This window comes from Thunnus maccoyii, chromosome 6 (assembly GCF_910596095.1).
Source record: "Thunnus maccoyii chromosome 6, fThuMac1.1, whole genome shotgun sequence".
In the NCBI taxonomy this organism is placed as follows: Eukaryota; Metazoa; Chordata; class Actinopteri; order Scombriformes; family Scombridae; genus Thunnus; species Thunnus maccoyii.
The window spans coordinates 4,903,588-4,927,688 of NC_056538.1; the positions used below are offsets into that span (position 1 = coordinate 4,903,588).

The following is a 24,101-nucleotide window of genomic DNA, read 5'->3' on the forward strand; positions in this document are numbered from 1 at the left end:
TACATCCTGTCGGCCGAGGTGTTTCCCATCTGTGCAGCCGAAGTTAGCAGCTCGTCGACGGACTGTCTCTCCCTGACGGTTCTGGTGCTTCCTCCGCAGGTTCCACTTCACTCAGCTGCCCGTCAGACCTGCTGCTTCTTCCCACTTTAACCTGAATAACAAACCAGGGCTCGGTGCTCTGGTTGGATCCACATGGAAAGCTGGGGCTAACGTTTAGCTGCGAGGCTAGCGGAGCGTTAGCCGCAGCATGACCGGAGGATAGCACAGCCAGCTAGCCTCTGCTAGCCGATACTTCATTTTAGAGAACAAACAAGATGACCAACAGCCACAAATGGATGTTATGACATGGATACTTCATCTCCATGAAAGAAAGAAGAAGACGTCAGATAACGTGAGTCATATATAGCTTCTCTCTCTGTGTCTCTTTGGTCGCTAATTTCATCTCTGATGGTTAAATGTCACTCTGTGTGGCGGTTGTGTGAATTTATCTCATTGTCAAGAATGCAGCAGAGATCATATAATGTGATGTAGGTAGTTTGCTTGTTGAAGTTACAGTGAGCTGTCTGGACTCACTCATTCATTTGGAATTGATCCAGTTTTTGATTGAGTGGTTGTTCAGTCAGCTGTTGATGGTGTGTGATTAGTGAATGAGTGTGCAGGACGTCTGGCTGCTTGTTGTGAGAATTTCTTCATTGTTCGTGTTTAAGCTGAACCGTATATTGAGTAATAAGCTTAAATTAACTAGAATAACAAGTGTTAACATGTCAGCTTTGTAGACTATATTTTGTATGTTGTGCAGATAAGAGTGTGTAAGTCATGTATTTGATACATGCATTAATACTTTTTGTGAACTTACACTTTTAGATCTGTGAATGTTTTTAGTGTTCAATCATTCTAGTATGCAGCACTGATTTGTACTTGTATCAGATTATAAGCTTTGTGCTACTTTATATATTTCTGTATACTAAGAAAATACATAGGAAACACATGTAAATCATGTGATATCTTGTCTGTTTTTGATGAGAACATAAGTCTGTTGTCACAATAGAACAATACTATAAATCTGAATTTCACTTTGTTGGTAAAATGACACATTCAAAACCACTCCAGGGCTAAAATGAGCACTTCTATGTTTAGAAACAATATGTATATGCTAAATGTCTTTAAAGAAGCAGCCTTTTCATCACTCAGGGGTTTATGTTTTTGAAAGCAAAGTGTTTTATTGGTATATAAAATTGCCCCCCACCCCTCCAATTTCATCGGGTGGGGGACGGTGAAATAGTTTGATGCGATTTGTTGTAAGATTTCATGTTGGTTTTCCTCCTCTCCTCCCCAATTTTTTGAGTCACCAGCCGCCACTGGTTTACATATAAAGTCAAAGCAAAGGTGTAAATTAAAGTTAACAGATGTGAATGGACAGTGCACACTGAGCTGAAGACACACCTGTGTGAGTTGAAATTTTTTTTAACTTGATCGAAAATTTCTTGCTTACTCTGAAGCTTTATGACACCAATCCATGAATGAACCAAAGCAAGCAGAATAGCAGATTTCAACTACCTGACCCCAACCAATGAGTCCGAGTCAATGAGTCAGTCAAAGGCTAAACTGTCACACAAACACACACAGCCACACTTTGCAGACAGTTGATGTGGACGTTGCTAGCTAGCTACATCAGCGAATGTCTGTACAGTCGGTATATTGGCTGTTTAGGGCGAATTTGAGACCGCAAAAATGCTGCAGTAGACACATTCATGAAAATAGCAGCAGCCAAAATAAATCAATACATTTTTAAAAAATGGCTCGTTCATTCATTCATTCAGAAGAAAACTTTGGATGGAAAATAAAATCATCATGCTGCTGATGCCTACAGTAAATATTGTCATTTTCTAAATGAATGCAGACGTCTATTGGTAAAGCTTAATGATACAATGCAATATTCAGTGATGGATGGTCGTTCTGTTTCTATATTTAGAAAACAGCTTGTAGATCGTAAGACAGATAGCGCTCATGTTTTATTTATTAATGCATCTGAACAATTGCATGCAACTAGATATTTGGCCCAGCTGAGCAGCAGTCATGCACTTTATTAAAGGGCATTCCATTAAAGTGTCTTCTCAACCCACTCCTGGCTTCCAGCCTCAATCTCAATAATAGATCTCTTATTAGAAACAGGCACAATGTCCACATGCCTTGAAATAGATCACTGGTTCAACCGTCCTAATAACAAACAGCCATTTTGGTCTGCGGCTGATGATTCAACACTTTAGTGAAAAAGAGACAAGAGGCTGAGGTTTGACTCGCAACTTATTGTCCATGATGTCCACAGAATATTGAAATCCAAGCGGTTGATGCTTCAGCTGTATCCTTTCATTACTATCTAGTGCTCAAGGAAAGAGAGATGAACTACATGTCAAAGACTGCTGCTCAGTGGTCTGGTGCGTGCAACAGCTCTCCATTTTTCCCTCACCCATCACCACTCAAGTTCCCCCCAAGATCTGTTCATCATCAAAAATGTCTAACTCCTTCCAAGATGCTTCCAAACTTGCTATTTTGTCAATGTGATATATTTCTGTAGGTCACCAAAGTACTAGTTGAAAGTCCCCTTCCAATGAAAAATATGTTTTGCTTGTAGTTTTCTTATTTTGATGTTTGAGCTTCACTGTGCAGAATGATGTATGTGCAGAGTTTTACACTAGAAGGATGTTTTCACATTTATCTGTCAAAGAGGGAAAGTTTATTTGTGTTCACGTTAAATCTGAATTAAAGGCTAAGAGCAGGATTTATGACATCACAACTTATTTGGAGCCAATTGTGGTCCAGTGTGCAACTTACACAATTGTGACGTGGAAACACTGAGAATGGATTTTTCAGTTAAGTAGGAGACATTTTATGTCCAGCTGTTAAACTTTTGAAATGAAAAATATTTGCATATTCATAGATTCTGGATTTTTCAATGAGGGAGAAGGAGTAAAAATATTTTAACAAGGTAATTTTGTAGAAATGTCATATCTTATTCAAAGAAGAAGAAGAGGATTTTGGAAGTTTTAAAACATGTCTTTAATGGTCATACAAATTTTGATGCCTCTAATGAGCTTCTAAACTGATTCTTGCATACTTGTCTTCAACCTGTGCCCCCCATTATAATGAAAAACACTACATAATGATATTTGAACTCACTTGGGTTCATATTTTGTTTTGGCTTTATTCTGTGTAGCCTCAGTTACCACCTTTGGTCTGGGATGTTGCCCACACTTGACAATCTTCTGGCCCACTTCCAGCTGTCATTGGATAATTCCATCATTGTCTTGCTGTGGCTTTTATGCTAAAGCTTCAGCACGCTTATCAGAGAAAGCCTGCCAGATGATGTGGCGATTCTCTCGAGTGATATTAAAGGTGGTAGTACGATAGTAAAAGATAAAGGAATCACCATACAGTGCTGGGAAATAAACCCTCTGTGTGTGTGTGTGAGATGAAGACGAGATTCTTTTTCCAGAACAGTTAACAACACTTCGTAGACATGTGACACATGCGCACGCAGACGGCCAGATGCATGAAATCACAATGTCACACTTCATGTTAAATAAGTCAAAATGATGCTGGCTGTAACAACAATCTAAGATTAGAATCCAGGACTCCAGAGCTTTGTCTTCAGCAAAGGATTCATGTTGTTCTCTAGAATATTCTTGCAGAAATTTTGCAGCAGCAGTAGTCATGAAGCACAGACTGAATTCATCATGCTTTCTAACTGAGTTGCTGATGTGAACGGAGTGATCTAAAGCAACGGGAACATGTTTCAATAGTCTGTCATTTTTCCTGTATGAAATGATAAATTACGACTGTCATCATTTACAGTATGACATTCATTCAGATGAGCATCATTGTGAAGTGGACACAATGTGTACACATACTGAATGTCAAGGCCACAGTTCATTAAGATCAAAAGGGTTTGTTCGACGGGGACTCACAGGTCAGTCTCGAAACGCTTCACTCATACAGACTGAGGACAATCTCCCAGGTTTCATTGTTAAAACTGGGTGGAAACAATTGGAGTTTAAAAAAATCCTGCATTGAGAACCAATCCAAAGTCTTTAGCCCTTCATATTGGGGTGTATATTATATATAGATATATTGTAGAAAACAAAACATTTTGAAGATGTTGGCCGTGGACACACAAAAAAGTTGTCATTAAATGTAACCTGGGGTCTTGTAGAATTGTTCAGTACGGTTCTTGTCCAAGGTGATTTTCCACCTTGCCAGGTTACCTAGACATCCAGACATCTCCCCAGCCACGTCCTGTAGCTTCTCCTGGGGGATCCTAACGCATTCCCAGGCTACAAAAGCAGCCCTGTCTTCCTCTTCTTCTGTACAACTAATTTGCAACAGCAAATATGTTTTGTGAGAAATGTAATGCCACATGGATTTTCAGCAACATGTAGAAACATTTTTACTGAACGTGTCTGCAGCATGTTCACTGGCAACACGTTTCATTTGTTGTTCCTATAATATCTGCCTATGGCAACTAGAGCATGATTGATCATTTTAGGAACATGTTTAGGCCACTTGCTTATGGTTAGAGAAAGATTGTGGTCCACCTTAAAGATCCCCTCCAGACATCTTTAAGACATTTATAAATACTCTGCTTTGAATGATAATTTGTGCCTGATGTTGTTTTTTTTCTCACAAAAATGTTAAATTATTAAAAAATCCAGAATCTATGAATATGTAAATATTTTTCATCTCAAAAGTTTAACTGCTGGACACAAGATGTCTCCTACTTTACTGTAAAGTCTCAGTGTTTGTGGCTTCAAGTTTCCACATCATACTTGTGTAAGTTTCATACTGGACCGTGATTGGCTTCCAGAGTAGTCGTGATCTCACAAATCATGCTCTTAGGTAAACACCCTAAAATCAGATTTAAGGTGAGCACAGAGAAATATTTCCCCTTCTTTCAGTCTTCTAGTGACAAACTCTTCATATACTGTACGTCATCTCCCTGCACAGCGAAGATCAAACATCCAACTCAAGCACCAATAACACATTTTTGAGTGCAGGGAGACTTTAAATCAACAATGAGACAGCATGTGTTAACTTTTATACAGCAACATTTACATTAAATAAAATAGATTTATCTTACTTTTTTCCTTCTTTGTTACAATTAAGTTCAATATCCAGGTGAAGAACTGCACAGCAACATAGCCTAAATAGCTCAATTGCTTAAATAGTAGCTTAGATAAGTATATAGTGATGAGGAAGTGCTGTGGTTTTAAAAAAGATTCAAACGTTTTGTTCATGAAGTGTTTGTTGACGCATTTTGTATCCATTATATATCAGCAGGATTGTTTAACATTGTGCTGTACATTCAGTCCTATTGTCTGTATCTATCCTTAAATCACACCAAACTATGTCAAGACTTCTCGTAGTGAAACTACCCCTCCATTATGTACAAATTTATTCTTTCTCATCACTCATCGTCCATTGTCATTTTATCTAGCAGAAGTCAAAACATAACGAACAGCAGCGCATTTTTGCAAAGCAGATGAACCCAGAAATCAACTCTGCACCTAAATCTTCACGCTAATCCAGAGTAAGACTCCATAATCTATCATGAAAAGTGATCATTAAAGGTCTCCTGCTAAACATAGATGAATAGGGCTGTGTATTTACAGGGATTGACTCTAAGTGCGTTTCTAACCCCAGGGATTAGAGCAAAAAAAAAAAAAATCTTTTGACTGAAATTTTTTTTCAAGCCGGCGTCGTACATCTCACTGTTTCATACATCCGCTGGGTGCACGGGCTAGACCTACAGCCTACGGGACACAATGAACATCTACCTGCAAGTCATTTTCTTTTGATAATAACATGTTATTTATTTTCTATTGGGCTACTTTTGAATTATACTATGCACTATGTGTGCTATCAGTTGATTACCTATAGGCCTGTTGTATTGTAATGAAGTTTGATAGGATGATTGCAAGTGGCTCCTTTTGGAACTCTGCCTTCTCACTCCTTGTTAGCTTTGATTTTGATTATACAATCTTGATTAACTTTATCCTATTTATATCACTATTTCTATTGACTGCTAGACATTAAGACTCTTGTAATTTGGGGGATTGGGGTATTTTGTCACTTTTATAAATCTATATTTTGGTATTAATCTAACATCGGCTTGTGTAGGCGGCTAACGTAAATGTGCGTACCTCCTGTGAGATTTTATTCATTGATCTTCATTCATCTTGAATAGCCTAGATAGTGGGGCTATATTATCATCTTTGATTGTTTCGTTAATGTACATATTATGTATGATTTTAGGGTTGTGGCTTTAATTAGTAATCTAAGAGACAGAGGACCAAGTATTAGGCTATCTGATCCGTCTCCATTAAAACATAAGGTACGTAGGTACTTTATTAATCCCCAGAGGGAAATTTCTTAGTTACAGCAGCAAGGACAATAAGGGAAATAAAGCACAAACACAAGGGTATGGGGGAGCTGCTGCAACAGTCTACCACTGTCATCTTGTCCACCAATGTGATCAGTCTGTCCATAAACAAAAGATTATGCCATTACAGCCTATAGCCAACCATATCTGAACTGGACGTAGAGAGCCAAGCCTATTCGTTATCAGCATTGTAGTTTTAGCCTAATAGACGGATTAGGCATTCGAGAATATTAGCTTTAGCTTAATGAGAAATATAGACTAGGCCATAGGTATTGGGCTATGCTATAATTGATTGTTATGTTTGGAGGTGATGAGATGAAATTAGTAGGGGATGTGGCGCTCACGCTTTTCTAGCTTAGCCTACAACACAATGGTAAAAATAGAGGGAAGGCTAATTTTCAAGACATGAAACAATGATACTAATCTGTAGGTCCTACTAAACTTTTCATTTTGGGATGAAAAGCCAAGATGTGGCCACACGAGAGGTAGGGCTATTGTAATCAGACGACACATAGCCTGCATAGCTGTTTCAATCACCGCAGCGACAGGTAACTAACTTGTTCATTGACTCGCCCCTCCTTCCTGCTACCTAGCTAGTGTGAACTGCAAAGAAGAGGCGAGACAACGTGTCACTATTGTGAAACTTTTATATGAATTGTATTTGTGGAGATGTGTCAGATGTGAGAAAAGAAACCACTTTGATGCTTGTTTCAACTCATTACTGGCTGTCCCAGCCCTGAGCTGAATGAATCACTCACATGTTCCACACCACAGTCACCAACCATCCAGGAATTTTAACTTGTCTTTTTGTTAGTAGTTTACTACTTCTCGATTCTGATCGATCAGTCATGAAATTCAACAGTGTGTAATTTCTGATTAGCAGACTGCGTTGCTATGGATACCGTTCTGATCATACATGAGAGTGACTGCTGTTCAAGTCTTTTAAGCAGAATGACAGACTTGTTTTTAAATGGAAACAATAAAATCATCGTAAACTAATAGTTATTTCAGTTATTTTTTATCACCAATATTTTGTATAAAATAATTGATTTATGTCATAAACAGCCATGTATTTAGTGGGATTAAGTACATTGTGGTGTTAAGTAACATTAATCTAACAGATGTTTTTTAGAGGAAACAATACAATCATTTTAAATTCATATTTTGTGTAAAATAATTTATTTCTTCAATGGTGCAGTTGAAGCAATTACATTATTTACAAACATTACAGCATCAAATCAGACTATTAATTCAGGTATTGAACCATTAAACATCTGTATTCAAATCACCAACATTCTCCAAGAGAAAAATTTTATGGGATTTATTTATGTGTACAAGTCGAAGCTGGTGATGTAAGCTGTCATCAGAAGACGACTGTTTGTTCACTGGTGGAGGATTCCTCAGGATCTGGGTGACCGACTCAGTGACTTGCGTGACTTGAAAACCTGACTCTCTTATGTGAATGACTCATAAAAATTTGAGTCAGTAAAAAGAGTCGAACCTCCCCTCTCTATGTTGAAGCAGAGCCAATTTGATACGATGGCCAATTAGTTAGCAAACACTATTGCCAAGCGCAAGGCTAACATTAGCTGGCCAGCTACCATCTGTAGCAAACCATTATCAATCTGTCCATCGTTTATCTTAACGCCTTTTGTCTGATTGAACAATAATAGGAATCTTACTGTTGATATTCCATCATGTGGAATTCTGATGTTTGATCTGTTGGAACTATTAGCTAATGTTGAGCGATGCTCTGTGTTTAGATGTTCCACACTGGTCTGTAAACAATCCCATTGGTTTGTGAGTGTGACAATCTGCGAAGAACAACATCTGGTTGGATGCAGCTCTCACTGTTTTTCACACCATCGAAGTCAACAAACAAGCTAGAGAATGAATGGGAAGTTATCTCTCTCTCTCTCAACTCAAATGACGGAAATTCGCTGTAGCGACCGAGAACTTTAATCCCTGTAATCCATAATGATGGCCATCAATCATACCGACATGTGCTCTTTGTGGTGATCAGGAGTAAATACGGGAGGTGAAAGCGACGCTCGCTTTAATGATGTGATGGGATAAGACACAGCTTTTGTTTGACCATATAGATCTTTATGCGCCAGAGCTGAACTTCCATTTGAAATCAGAATATAGAAAACAGAAATTAGTGTCGAAGAAGAGGTAAAGCTTTACTGGGGGTGCAAAAGCAGCTGCTTTGATTTCCTCTTTTGCCTTTGAACATCCCACTTGCACCACCAGAAATCAGTGCCAATTATGCAATAAGCTGAAAAGATACAGTACATCTTACAAAACAACAGCATACATCAAACACATTGTGCTTTCATCATTCGCAACGGCAAAAAAAAAAAAAAAAGCCTCCATGTTAGCCAGGGGAAATGGTGTTAACGTGCAGGAAGAGCCATCTCAGCTGTCTAGACATACTGACAAACAGAAAACCCCGAGCTGTGGTGGGGTAGCTAGAGGAAGTCATTTGGAAGAAACATGGCTCCCCAGTATAAATAGCCTGTACAGGGCATGTGTACTGACAGATTAAACCATCTTTGAAGTCTGCCATACATCAGTTGAAAACTCCCTTCCCCTGCTCTTTAAGCTAATAAGCTTAAATCTTCCAGCAGCCAAAGCTGCTTCTCCATGAAAAAAAAAAAAAAGACGAAGAAGAGGAAAAAAAAAACTTTTAATCCCGGCTTTGATGATACATTATGTGCTGCTGGAAAGAACACTCAAAGTTCCCCCTGAAACTTAAAAGTGACATGGACCCCATCAGGCTGTTCTGGATGGAGGAACCGTCCACATGACAATAGCACTAGCAGTCGGGTGTGTGTGTGTGTGTGGTGGGGGGCGGGGGGCATTTTTCCATTTTTCCGTTGTCATATAATCACTTGTATTTCAACCCAGCTCTATTCCTTGGATATGATGGCGGCAAACAACACGCAAACACAAGCATAAACTCAACGTGACCCTGCTTTCTGCATGTGTAGCACTCGGCGGCTCAGCGAACGGAGATTAAGCTTTGAGGAGAAGCAGCGTGGGGGCTGAGGTGGTACGCAGAGAGAAGGAGAGGGAGACGGAGAGATGAAAAAAAAAAAATGGAGAGGGAGCGTGTGAGAAACAGGGAAAAGGAGGATCACAGAGGGAGGAGAACAGAGCTGCGAAAGGGTGAGAAAGGAGAGCGGTAGAGGGGGAGGAAGGGGAGGCCACGGAGTTCAGATTCAACTGTCATTTTCCAGCAGAGAGAGAGAGAGACAGAAAGAGAGAGAGAGGGAAAACAGAGTAGTGCAAAGATCTGCTTTCTGGTTTCTATGGCAACAGCAGGCTATTATCCTCAACCGTCATTTATTATGAAGGGATCTGACTTCAGCGAGGAGGAAGAGAAGGAGAGAGAAGGAGAGAGAGAGAGAGAGAGAGGACAGGCAGACAGGTCAGGCCTCCTGTTTACCTCTGGGAGCAGAGAGCGATCTGTGATGTAAAATGAACGGAGGTAAAAACTAACGAATAGCTGCCCCTCCTCAAATCACATGACAGTATCAGGATCCAGCTGGTTTACGCAGGCCAATACTGATATTTCACATTTGATTATTCAGTGTCATTAAAATGCACTTTTCAACATTAATGAGATTCCCTTTTCGTCTTTTTTTCTAAGTCTTTGTTTGTTTTTTTTGCATGTTTTGGGCCATTCCCTACATATCACGTGTACTTTACATTAATGCCATCCATTTTCAAGCAGTGTATTAATTTTCACAGCAATAGAAATTAGATCTCTTGCTTATGTATAAGTAGCAACACCAAAATGCAAACACACTCCTTTGCAAGTATAAGTCCTGAATTTATGAGTGAAAGTACAAAAGTATGAAAATGTTCTTAAATTGCAAAAGTCATTATGCAAAATGGCCTTTTTGAGACTGTCAAATTACAGTACTATACATATATTATTAGACGTATTCAATAATATGTTAAAAGTGGACAAAATAAACTTTTTGATGTTGCAGCCGGTCAAGGTGAAGCTAATTTGAACTTTTATAGACTGTTGGGAAGGTTATTCTACAACAATTTCTCATATTTTATAGAATCAAACGTTTTGCTGAGTGGTCATCATGTGACCTAAGTATGCAACTTCAGTCACATGATGACCAGATAGTCATATACATCTGAACAAAACCTGACTGACCCTCTATTACATGACATAGTGATACCTGAACAAAGGACCTTGGGTTTTTTCTTCAAAAACAAACTTGCTTCCATTCATTTCAGCATCAAGTCATTGAACCTTGCGGGCAGCCACTGGCCTCAGTTCATTCCAGCACATTATGCTGAAATGAATGGACGCCAATGGCTGCCTGCAAGGTTCAAGGTGAGAGACACATTAAAAAAAATAAAGAAAAGCAATAGTACAGTATGCCTTAGTAAATGAACAGCTGTAAAAAAGTAAAAAAAAATTTTTTTACAACATATTAAATAATTAACAATAACAGTCTAACATTACTGAATAAATGGGTGATCACAGTTATGGAGAATTTCTGGACTTCAGAAAGACAAGTGTATATTATAAATAATAAAAACCAAGCCTGAAGCACCGTAGGGCTGATATCTGACACTCAACAGGCCATTATTGGCCTGAATTTGGAAAAAAGAAATCTTGGTGGAACCCTGAATTATAGCTGAAGTTAGGTAAGAATGAAGAAAATCCAACCCTGCTGTGACTCTAACAGCTTCTTCTGCTGAGTTGGCTTTTATCAGCTTTATGAATGAATGGAATTTCCCTATACTGCATAGTTACTGTACAATGTATACAGTGTAGTACAGTGTCTGTGGGTCTGCATACAGTAGCACAGAGAGCCTGTTGCTAGGACCAAGGTGGAAATGATTATGGAACAGGAAGCAGCTATTCCAATTTGAAATGGATAGTCCTGCCCTTGTAGAGTACATGGAAAATATCACTCCCTCACTTAACTGCTACCACTGCACACATAGTTCAGCATGAGCAAAATAAACGTATACATGTGCACATGCACACATGCATACATACAAAGACTTTGGTGCATGTATTTTCAGCTGACTCTACTGCATGTTCTGAAAACGAAAAAGGCCGGAGAGCTGAAGAGAGGGAAGGGAAAAAAAAACAGAAATGTGGAGAGGATGGGAGGGGGCGGTGGACGAGAAATAAGATATGAAGAGGTGGGTGGTATTTGGGTTGAGATGGAAATATCTCTCCCTTGTTTTCCTTTCTCTTCTCCTCTCCTGTCCTGTCTATCTCTCTATCTCCCTCCACTCCTCCCCCTCGGCCGGCTCCTGAGAGTGTTCGGGGGCCGGCCCAGCCTGCGCTCCAGGTGGCCCTCTCCAGAGCCCCGCTCAGCGATGGAGGGACGGGTCCTTCATGCCATGCACTACCTCGAGGTCAATGGGTTTGTTCTGGCAGGGCCGGCAGCAGTGAATGGGCATCATTACAGTTTCATTACAGCGGGAACTGGCTGAAATGAAAGCTGTATTTAACATCCAGAGGAGCCCCTGTAACTACTTGAAAGCCAGAGGGGAGAGAGGGGGAGACAGGGAGAGGGAGAGAAATGAATCTTGACGGGAAGTGAGAAGGATGTCTTTTCAGGTAGTACATCTGGAGACGCCGGTTGTGGAAAGGGCACTCGTTTTTTTTGTAAAGGAACTCACAGGACTGAGGACAAAGTGTAATGCAGAACATTTTCCCTGATAGGTACTGACATCTGGCACAGTTGTGGCCCACATCTCATATTTTATGTCTATTGTATGGAATGATGACGAGGGCTGAACTCCAACATGGCCACCAGAACAGGGCTGTAACAGAATCTAATGAGTGCAGCAATCCAGGAAGGATATGTGCCAAATGTTTAGAGAAGTCCCATCCCCCAACCCCAATATATCTCACAAACATGTAAATGATACAAACTCAATGCATAGCCTGCTGCTTGGTGAATTAAATGGGGTTGATTAAAACTGCCATATTATTGTCAGGCAAATTTAAAATTGATCACTTTTGAAATGTAAAAATAAAATTTGAAAAAATGCATTTAATTGTCAAACAACATTAAATCATGTTCATACAGTTATGTTAGGCTTTGTAGCCTGCCTCATGGTAGGGTGTAGGGGGCAATATTTTTGTAATATTAATAGTACAACAAAGAAAAACTCACCCTATAAAGGTCCGGTCATACCAGAAAGTGGCACAGCAACATTTATCTGCACGTGTTTAAGTATTTGGAGTCTTGGTGATGTCAACTTGCAGTACAGGTTGGTGAAATACTGTAGCTGCCAGCTAACCGCTAACACAATAGCCAGGCGGCAACATGAAGGTGCTGATCAGTCACAATAGTTCCTCAAGTTTCTTTCTATTTTCTATGTGCTTTGCAGTTTGTTCTCGGCTTTATCCATTCACTCAAAGAAGAGTTTTCTTCAAGAGGTCAAAAAAGCTTTCTGACCTAACAGACTTGCTAACTGCTTGTCAAGATTGTTAACTATATCGACTGCTGTCTCATTACGGTATGCAAAGCATTCGTCTGTTGTGGAGCCGTTTATATTTAGAATCAGAAACAGATTTATTGCCAAGTAGGTTTGCACATACAAGGAATTTACCTTGGTGTTGTGGTGCATAACGATCAAATAATACAAGGAAAGAGAAAAAAACAACTACCACAAAAGTCGGGTGATCATAAATAATACAAATGCAATTTTACAATCAAAAATAACTAAATATCTATTCAGAGTGAAAAGATACTGTACAAGATATTGACTGGGAATGTGCAAATGTTGGTAGTATAAACAGGACAAAGAATTGTGTTAACGTAACGCACCATGTTGGATGTGCGAGCTTCACAGATGTTAGAGGAGGTTGAATAAAACCGGATGTTGCAACACAGATAAAAAAGCTTCAATTAGAGGCGTAAATTAGGAATCACTTTCTATACACTGTTTATGAGGTAAATATCTCAGCAGCCAGCTATTTACAACAGAGCTGAGCTGACAGCGATGCTCTGAGTCAGCACTGAGGGGAGCTCCACTGCGAAAAGCAATGGTGATTAACAATGGGGATTTAGTGTCAGTTCAGTTGGAAGATTTGGCATTGAAGATTCGTTCGTATGGGTGTGGAACAGCTCTAGTTACGATAGCTTCCACCATTTTCGACTCTCCGGCTCTTCATTCCCTCAAACATCAGCGCTGTCAAAACAGCTTACTATTTGTGTATGATGTGACTTTGCAGGTCAAAGTTCACCAAAGTTGGGTTAAAACTTGTTACTGATCACAGCAATTCCATTAATTTCCTGCAGAAAATTCTGGTGTGATCAGTGGGAACTGAGCCACAAGTGCAAGAAGTGAATCTGCTGTTTTAAGAAATACGTACAAGTTTAAAACAACTCAAAACAAAATAAAGAAAAGCTGAGAAATTCATTGCCTGTTAAAACATGTTCCAACAATTATGTCAGGTACTATTTTTGTAATGGGTATTACCTCAAGCATGATATGACTGCTGACTTGGAGAGACAAAGCATGTATCACATTCAAAAATGTAATTCTTTGGATGAGTGGATATGTAAATGTGTATATTTCATTTAATTTTTGCGTTAAACTGAAAAAAAGAATCAAGGTTCATATTATGTATCATCTCAAGAGTGATTTTGAAATTGTACAAGTAGCCAGTGAAGCGCTCTTTCTTTGGAAAGTTTAATGGAAACATACACAACATAATGATGGTTAAATGAACTTGAAGTCTTTCAACAGCTGATGCAAAAACTACAAATGTGAGAATAAACTAAAAGTTGTACTGACACTTACAGGTAACACTGTATGCCAAGCAAATCTCAAGATTTATTCATTTTATCTTGTTTTAAATGGATATTAATATACATTTCTGCATATTCTTGACATGCAACATTTAAAGTTTACTTTCACAATTGTTACATATGAAGACTTACATGAAGTTTAACTATTTTTTTTTTTACAGCAGAATCAAAAAGTGCCGTACAAACCATCAGCCTTCCAAAGCAAATCAATTAAACAATACAAATACCACTTTTGACTAATTACTGCACTTAAGCAGTTAAATGAATTACATATTTAATGTAAAGCGGATCTTTCTTACACTTACTGTACCCACTCATGTCAAAATGATGCTGTTCAGATGGTTTTCACCTCCACAAACTCATCTGTCTCCTACATATTACATTCATATACAACTACATTAATATACAAAAACAATATCTGTTCATTGGCAACATTCAGTTTAACGTTGTGACCTTCATGCAGTATTAACAATATTTCACTTCCCTTAACCCTGCTGTACTTACCATGACTGACAATTCTGTTATCGCAACCTGCTTTGACTTGCATAAATCATAAAACATAATCATGAATACATTAATTGTGCTTTACACGCTATGACCAGATACTGAAGAGAAAATCAATGAAAAAAAATTGTATACAGTGAAGGTTTTGTAGTTCACTCAGCTGGAGCATGTTGCATGTATGCTTTGTATGAATATATTTTCAAAACATGAAGGCCATGAACATTTTGCAGATCTTTCATATTAATATGCTACTACTGTGGTATAACATATATACCACACAGAAATGCTAAATAGTTGTACAGTGTATGAATGAATGATGGAAAAAAATTAGAAAAAAAAACTCCCAGTAAATTTAATAACTAATAGTTTTCTGGCATAAATATTCAATGTGAAAGAATATTACATATGAAGTAATATATGTAGAGTACATGCTAGGACCTTCTGCAGTAGTTAAGCTATGACAAAATGGCAGTGTACATCTTATTTAATTTAGTGAAATGAGAATGTACTTTTAGTCATGGATTACATTTGTAGATCATGATAATGACCTCATAATTATGACGACTACAGCATGTTCCTCCTTCAATAATTAAATTATACGACAATTAGTACAAACATTTTCTCTTTCTTCAGGAAATGGAAAAAAAAAATTGAGCTAAATCTGAAGTTTATCCAAGGAAAACAAGTTTGTTAAATGTTACACAGCCAAACGATTTGGATAAAGCTAGAAATTAGTTAATCATTTAAGAATGTAAAATGAAACTGAAGTAAAATAAAGACTTCAATTCCTGTACAATCTACATTTATGAGCTGGAACTCAAACCTGCAGCAAGTAGAGAGTTTAAGGACAAAATCTCACTGTCAAATAATGAACTTCCTAGTTTATGTTTGATGTACAGTAATTAAGCAATGTATTTATATGAACACATTTGTGAACATGGAAAACAAATTTCAATAATAATGAAGTGAACAAGGTTGAACGTTTTACGACGTTGTGCTCATTTCATAAAAAAGTGAGTGTTGAACATGGCTGCTGTCATACTGTTTAGATCTTTGCTGTGGTTCATATCACCTCTTCTAATCAAATCTAAAGTATTTTGAATATTCTCAAGGTGCTGTATGTATGAACACCAAGGGTCAGTAGCTGGATTTATGTAGAGATAAGACAATGTTCATTCAATGTACATTCAATTAACTCAGTCAACACTGTCAACTGGATGAATTGCTTTGAGACTGAAAAGCAAGTCTGTGCTGATAAATATGTCTTGGAGATAAAATATCTAAAGCAAAGTCTAGAATGTAACCTTGATGCAGTAAAAAACAAAAAAATGACAAAAATGACAGTTGTCAACAAAACTATGAGGACAGATTCTTTCCTGATTAATATACCCTACAGCTAAAATATGTAAGGAAAAGCTCCAGAATGAAACCTTGAGCTTGTAAGATGGTGTGACCGAGAAATGTTAAACATTCATTAGAAAAAAACCGATATATATTTAGTTTATGTGATGCCTTCAGGAAATAACATCCTCTGAATAGCCCACAGGAATCTGTTTTACAATGCTTTAACTGAATAAAAAGAAAAGGAAAAAAAGCAGAAAAATGTGATAAAAACAGCTTAAAAAATACTGATTTTGTTTGTGTAAAAACGTTTACTATCACATTTTACAACGAGGGCTGATTTTGGACATTTTTAGAGCTGCAATGATTAGTCGATTAATTGATTAGTTTCCAACTATTGAATTAATTGGCAGCTCTTTTGAAAAACGAAATTGTTTAGAGTCATTTTATGAGAAGATTCTCTGATTCCAGCTACTCAAAGATCAATATTTTCTTGAGTCTTCTAAGACAGTAGACTAAATATCTCTACAAGACATTAGAGGACGTCACCTTTGACTTCGGGAAACAATGATTGACATTTTTCACTATTTTCTCACATTTTATGGACCAAACAACTAATCGATTAATTGAGAAAATAATCTGCACATTAATCAATAATGAAAATAATCATTAGTTGCAGCCCTAGACATTTTTAAGTTAAATGCTCTTTTTTTCTTCTTTTTATCACATCTACCGAATCCATTTAACTTTTTTTGCTTAATTGAACAACAGAAGCAGAAGTGTTACACATTTAACTAAAATATATATTCTACATACCAAACTATGAATTTCCCCCTTTAACGCAACTCCTGCAGATCATGTTCACACAAGTATGCGAGTGTGCTGACTTTGTTTCAGATTTCTGAACAGAAAAAACTTTCGAATTGTTGGATTTTGCTCAACAGCTTCAGGGGCAATAACATTCTTAACCTGAACCATCTCTAGAAATTTCATCAACATTGTGTTTTAGTGCGGAGTTTTTGTCATTGTTTGAATGTAACTGTGTATTAAAATGTCATTTATGATAAAAAATATCAGTTTCAAAGCTAAAAATATCATCATCAGCCTTCAAAACTGCATCGATCACATCCTTTTCCCCATGAAACCTTAAATCTATTGTGTAATTTCAAAGATGATGTTGCCAAAAACAGAGCCAAAAAATTAAAGATAAAAAAAAAGATTTAAAGGTGCAATGTTATGTAAATTCAATAAACTCCTTCATGTCCTCTGTCACCTTCTTTCTCTAATTTTTCTTCTTACCCGCCTGTGTCTACCTCCCTGCCTCGCTCTGTCTCTCCCTCTTTCTCCCTGAGCCCTGTCCTCACATGGCTTTTGGCCTACTTTCGGCTGCAGAGAGCTCTAGTGTGTGAGAGCCAAATCTCAGCATGGATTTACAGGCAGAGCGAGCAAGAGATGGAGGGAAAGAGAGAGCGAGAGACAGCGAATGAGTGTGAAAAAAAAAAAATCACATCAAATGAGATAGAGATTGAGCTTTGCGCTGTCGGGATATTCTCTCTATTTTTACATTTTTATTCCAACAATCATGGTTGGCATTTTTCACAGAGTTGATAATGCAGACAGATTTTTTTGTACAGGGAGACGTATGTTACAATAATCCTAATTATTCTGGTCAAAAGATTATAATCATGACCATCAGAAATACATTGGATGAGCTGCTTATCTGTATTTGATGGTTCCTCTTCTTTGATTTGAAACTTACTGAAATTGAGCCTCACAGCTCACATATTTGACAAAAATGGCAAATACTCAGTCTTAGAATGTTTGATTACAGCAAATTTAAAGAGTATGCGTCAATAGATCCTATTTTTAAAAAAAGAAAACGCACATTTTTCTCAGCCTGTAAATAACGATTGATTTCCACTGTGCTGTTTGTTTGCTATAATCAGAGGACTCCATGGCGACCACACACAGAGGCAACTCACAAGACAACTGTTAATGGATGAAGTGCTGTTGTGGTGAGAGAGCTGGGAAATCGAGGTGTAGTAACAAAGTGACATACTGTCAAAATATACTGTGTTAGTTTTCAGTTTATTCCAGCCTGTTTTCAAGCATACATACAACATAATTGGTCAAGATTTTAATTTATGCAGTGGTCAGGATAGTCTCTTTACCTTTTTATATCTGAGAATGTCATTTATATGAATAATTATATGATAATGTACTTTATTCTTGCAAATTCAGTTAAATAAAGGTGCAAATTCTACACCAATTGACCTATTCATAAACTTACCTGGCAAAATCTTTCATAGTTGTTGGTTGTTTCTGGCGCTCCATATTCACATTTTAACATAGAATAAATAATGAATAGAAGGGTGGGTTCATACATAGGTGTTAACGTATTTTTATGCGTAAACAAAGAAAATACAGAACAAGAAAGGCATCAGTATGTATTTCTTATAATTACTTTATTTAATATGGAAAAGAATTTCAAAAAACAACACATCATTTCACAATTTACTTCTAACAATTCCAACACCAGGCTGTGCATATTGATTTGAATATAACACAAAGAGGAAAAAAGTCCATAATCTAAAGAATTAATTCATACCAAAATTACCATGTTATCATTTAGGAAACAGAAGCAATGTATTTTATTTATCTTTTACAAGACAAATGCATGGATGCCTGGACTTTGATGCTGTTGTCTGTAGCTCCACAGTACCTCAAACATGATCTGTCATTTTATAGTCATCAGCCGAAATCATACAGACTTGCAGAATAAATGTTTATCGGTCTAAAGGGGAGACGTTTTGGAGGGGTTTGTAAATATGGAATGGAGCCGACTACTCCTCAGTATACAGTAGCGTAAGAAATCTATCCTAAACACAATGCATGATGGGATCCATTTATCTGTAGTGTTTTCTTTTTTCTTTGATGGATAAATAGCCAGAGAATTTAATATGAAAAAACATTCAGTGATCAAAAGCATCGGGTCTTTGTGTAATATGGCTTTTTACTATAATAATCTATTTTGATAATATGCCGAAAAATCCATTGTAGAAAAAAGCAAGAGCTATCAGTTTCTCCTGCGACAGTAGACTTAATAGTCCATGATGCAAAAAAAACAACAGGACCTGTTATGTTCTGAAGAAGGGACATGACTGAGTTAATTTTTCTTGCATTTACAAACCCTCTTCTCATATCATAACTCATATCAGCCCCATGTGCTGATATATTCCTCTTGTTATCACTCTGTCCAATATAAAACCAAGAGCTGGCTGTAACAAGTCCAGGCAACGGACACGTGAGTTGTTAAAAGTATTTCTTGGAAATGTAGTGAATCACTGAGGTAGAGGAGGCAGGTTGAGGTTAAATGGACACCACAAAAAGATGACACTTCATCGCTAAAAAACTCCTGGAATGAACACCACGGACTGATTGGCTGCAGCATCGTAGAGCATGTGAGGGTGGAATTTTCCTCTAAATGGTAGCATGGAGCCTCAGTATGGTGTCTGATAAAACGTTAGCATGAAGACTTTCTGACAGCATAATGAATACTTAGAGGTGTCAGCAGTTCTCAGTTTATACTAACTGTTAGCATGGAGTGTACCATCACGTTCAATAATGTTTCATTAAGTGTTGGCGGGAAGCCTTATTGAACATGTGTATGCTAAAATGTTTCACTGGAGCCACGTTTCTCTGGAGTGTGTAGTAAAATGTTAGCAAAGTGTGTACTCTCACATAACATCATGTATGATAGTGTGTAGTGTTAGCATTGAGCGTAGTAGCATCACTTAGTAGAGAAAATGAAGTGCCACCACAATTTAGCAGTGTATGTGTAAGCATGACACGTATTATCACTGCACAAATGCTTAAGTGTTAGCATGAAACCAGCTATGACACAGCACAATATATGCTAAAGTGTTAGCTAAAACCCTAAAATCACGTAGCACAGTGCATTTGTGTTACCAATGACAAATGCTAACACTTTTATCAGGACTTAGCACTAGCATAGGCTACTTAGAATGCTATTTAAAAAATGTGAGCATAGAATCGCGGTGCATTCCCTGAAATAACACAATTGGAGAACATTTGCATTATTTATATTACAAAAGAAAGACATTTAAATTACTCTTAAATATTCTCAGCATTTGAGCCACATTGAGAAACAAAGATATTACTTTAACTGATGTCAATGTGTCAGTGTGTGTGGACCAGGTATTCCTTGTTGGAGGGACTCGCCTCCATTATGGGGACAAAAAGCAAGTCCCCTTAATGTCAATCATTAATGTTAGGTTGAAGACTTGCTTTAAAGTAAAGGTAAGTTTAGTGTTATGTTAAGGTTAGGGTTAGGATAAGTCTCCAGGAAATTAATGTAAGTCAATGTAAAGTCCTTTTGAAGTGATGGAAACACGACTGAGTGTGTGTGCATGTGTTTATGTTTGTACATTAGTACAGCTATATATATCCTGGTCAAGATATCCTGTACACTAGAAACATGTGAATGTGTGTGTGTTTTTTCAGTTGTCCTGACCTGGTCTAATAGACTGATAGTAAGAGAGGGAAAGAAGGGGCTGATTCAGAGCAGTTTCAGAACAAACTGCACATACAGCATGTACATTAGCAGAGCACTACACTGATACAACTGAAGTTCTTTTCCTCCTGTCGAAATGAGTGTGAACACATGAAAAGCAATAAAAGCTGATTGTTGGTTTTGTTAACACACAAAACATGTGTAAATATCTGCATTAAATGGATATATGCATCACTAATTAGATACTTACTGTATTTATGTAGGACTATTTACCATGACAAACACTAATTAATTATGTAATTATTGTAGTATTGTTTAATAAACAACCACACATTTCATGGACTAATAACTGCACCCGTGGTGACTGCTGGGAACTTGCTTGTCAGCCTTCTAAGAGCTTTGTTTACGGTACGTTTACTGTCCAGTGTCTTTGTGGTCAGCAGCGGTCAGATGTTAGAATATGGCTCGGCCACTGCAGAAACACAAATCCTCACTCCAAAGAATTAATCTTGTTGAAACAGATTCAAGCTTTTCAAAAGGTATAAAAATACCTCCCAAAGATAAAATATGAAACGTCAGACGACATGTCTTTTAGAAAATCCCACAACTCATTGAGAGCTTCTATTAATAAGCATGACAGTCGAAAGAATTGACAATCATGTGAAATGACAGCATCGAGGCTTTATTTAGATGCGACTGTAAGACGTCTCTATCTCAGCACCAGGCCTCTGAAGAGAACATTGGGCTTACTGTACTGCTCTTACATCACTCGCTATATTTATTACACTACAAGCAACAAAAAATCATCTGATCATCAATAATGTCGTCGTAAAATATAATCTGCTTCAATTATAATCATGATCTTTGTAAAGCAACCACTATAATATGAAGCATATAATTATTTCAGATAAATTACATTGATTTCCCTCATATCTTCATCACATCACATACGTTTTACTCTACAGGATCAGTACACTGTACATTTATCTCTTCATACAGAGTGGGTTTGAAATCCACTTACTCCTGCTAATAAATCCTTTTCAGCACACACTGAGGCTGTAAACTTTGTTTCATGCCATATAATTTAATTTCAAGAAAATACTTAATAACACAACATAAACATAATATAATATATACAGCAGAGATTTAACATCATCATTGGAAAAGTTATGAAATATTAAAGTGACAGTTTATTTACTCCAACAAAAGACAACAAAACAATCCCCTGAGCTGAACAGTACGCAGTGATGTCAGAATACACAAATTAGAACTGATACATGGAAATTTATTTGGATATGAGATCTGAAACAATATGCAACATATTCAAATGTCAAAGGACACACATGTAAAATACAAAACAGAAGAGCCAGTTAATGGAAGAGCAACACTGTGAGGGAGAGAGTTAAAAGTTGATCTGACGTTGTTGGGCAGGTTGGGACATGAACATGTCAATGTGTCATGATAGGTGGAAATAAGTACAGTAGCTTGGCTTACATTTGGTTTGCATATTTCATGTCATGTCAGGTATTATGAGCATCACATAAAAATAGTCACCTTGTAAATGGAGCAAATGCAGCAGAGCATGTGTAGGATTTAGATAAGATAAACTTTTATGATCCCATGCAGGGAAACTGAAGAGCCACTTTAAAGAACTAGAATAGTAGATACATTATGAGTGTGTACTACACACACAACGAAGCATATAATATATAAAGCAAAATAAATAGTGCATTGAGTCAAAAACAGTCACAAATAAGTAAGCAATAACATGTTAAATACAAAGATTGCACTTGATTGAATGGAATTTGCTGGTGGATAAAGTGTCCTGTGTCTCAGATTGCAATATTGTACAGGACAGTATTTATTAGTATATAAGAAAGGATATTTATTCATTCTATGCATTGATTCGTGTTCCTTTTGCTGTTGTAACACTTTTAATTTCCTTGATTGGGATCAGTGAAGTTTATCATATCTTATCTTACACTGAATATAATGTATATTATACTGCATTTGTTCCATTTACAAAGTTACAGTCAAATTTAAAGCGAACCAAAGATTCAGACAAAAAGGAAGTAAAAAAGAAAGATGATTTCCCCATATCTTCACAAAGATTCATCTACTGTTAGTTAGGACCCTGCAAAACAGAAACAGTAAATATTTGTATGGCTGGTACAATACTCAGGTATGTAAATGTTCTAAAAGAACTCAGACACAGTCAAAGCTTTTTCATCTGTGAGTTTTTTTTTTGGTGTTATAAAATCTTATCCAGTCTTATCCAGTCCCCCAATCATCTTCAAACAGATTACTGATACAGTCCATCAAAAACGTGCCAGCTCAGTTAAAACAAAAAGAAACCAACTTGAAACCTTCAAAATCAAATGTTTTTTTGCACAGACAGGCGAAAGCTGATCACATCTGCACAGCTTTCTGGTATCAAGGCTGTTGAGGCAGAAAATTATCCAAATCTTAACCACAGCCAACATGCTGGAGTTCTTTCCTTCAAATGTCCAAAAAAACGTTTGCAGCTTTTTGGTTGACGTGGCAGCAAAGTGTTAAATGTTGATTCATCGGGGGATTTCCAGCCTCTCTTTAAATCCAACATGACCCGGAGCAGGACAACGCTGACACCGAGGCCCACTGAGAACCGGCTCTAGTCATCAATACCTGGGTTTCTATTGGTTAAAGACAAAGGGAAGAGTTTAAAAAGCGGAAGCATACGGACATGTTTTTGGCGTGTGTGTGTGTGTGACTGTTGACACGTTGTTGGTGACATTAGTCTCTCTCAGATTAATGAGGTTTGTGTGTAGTCTGGTTAATCTGCTAGTGTGAGGTGGCTGTGCACAATCCCCAAGCTCCTTTAAACTGGCCTTAACCCGAGTTAGTTAGCACATACACACACACACACACACACTTGAACAGATACAGACAAATCATGCTGAAAACGTTCTCGTCCGCCCCAACAGCACATTTAATACCGGCCAGACTGCAGACAAAACAGCATACAGTTTGGCAGCTGATACACAGACTGAGTGAAAAAGCGAACAAGAAAAACAATGAAAGCACTGGATCTGCCCCAAATCCTAAATCTCCTCAAGTCGGCCAAGCTACAGTACTGAGACGTGCTTCAGCAATTTCAAATATGTGCTGAGTAAATAGGCCCCAGGTGTGCAACAATTCCAAAAATGACCTCCGCAGCTTTCCGGTGCCATAGCTAGCGGGCATTAGCCAGCGCAGGAGGGCCCACGTGGAAGCTGCGACGCCATCTTGTTTCACCGCCTGACTAGGAAAAGGGGTAGTGAACCCCTCTGCAGTGGGAAGAACTGCTAAACACACACACATACAAAGAAGGATGGACACACAACATTACAGACATGTTGATAGATACTGTAGGAAACACAGAGGCGCACACACATACACGCTGACCAGCTCTGATTATTGATGAGTGTGCTTCTCCCGCCTGCAGCTGAGA

General features: G+C 37.7%; 2 long non-coding RNA genes across 5 annotated transcripts in view; one reads left to right on the forward strand and one right to left on the reverse strand.

Annotated features, from left to right (window-relative positions):
- The first annotated feature begins 352 nt into the window (after window positions 1–352).
- LOC121898639 lies at window positions 353–22,330 on the forward strand. The gene is made up of 2 exons (XR_006096531.1): window positions 353–391; window positions 18,045–22,330. It is a non-coding gene; the product is annotated as an uncharacterized LOC121898639 (long non-coding RNA).
- LOC121898638 overlaps window positions 21,294–24,101 on the reverse strand; it is a 105,564-nt gene continuing 102,756 nt past the window's right edge. For all 4 annotated transcript variants that reach the window (XR_006096530.1, XR_006096529.1, XR_006096528.1 and 1 more), the window contains exon 5: window positions 21,294–23,304. This is a non-coding gene — a long non-coding RNA (uncharacterized LOC121898638). The remainder of the gene's footprint in view (window positions 23,305–24,101) is intronic.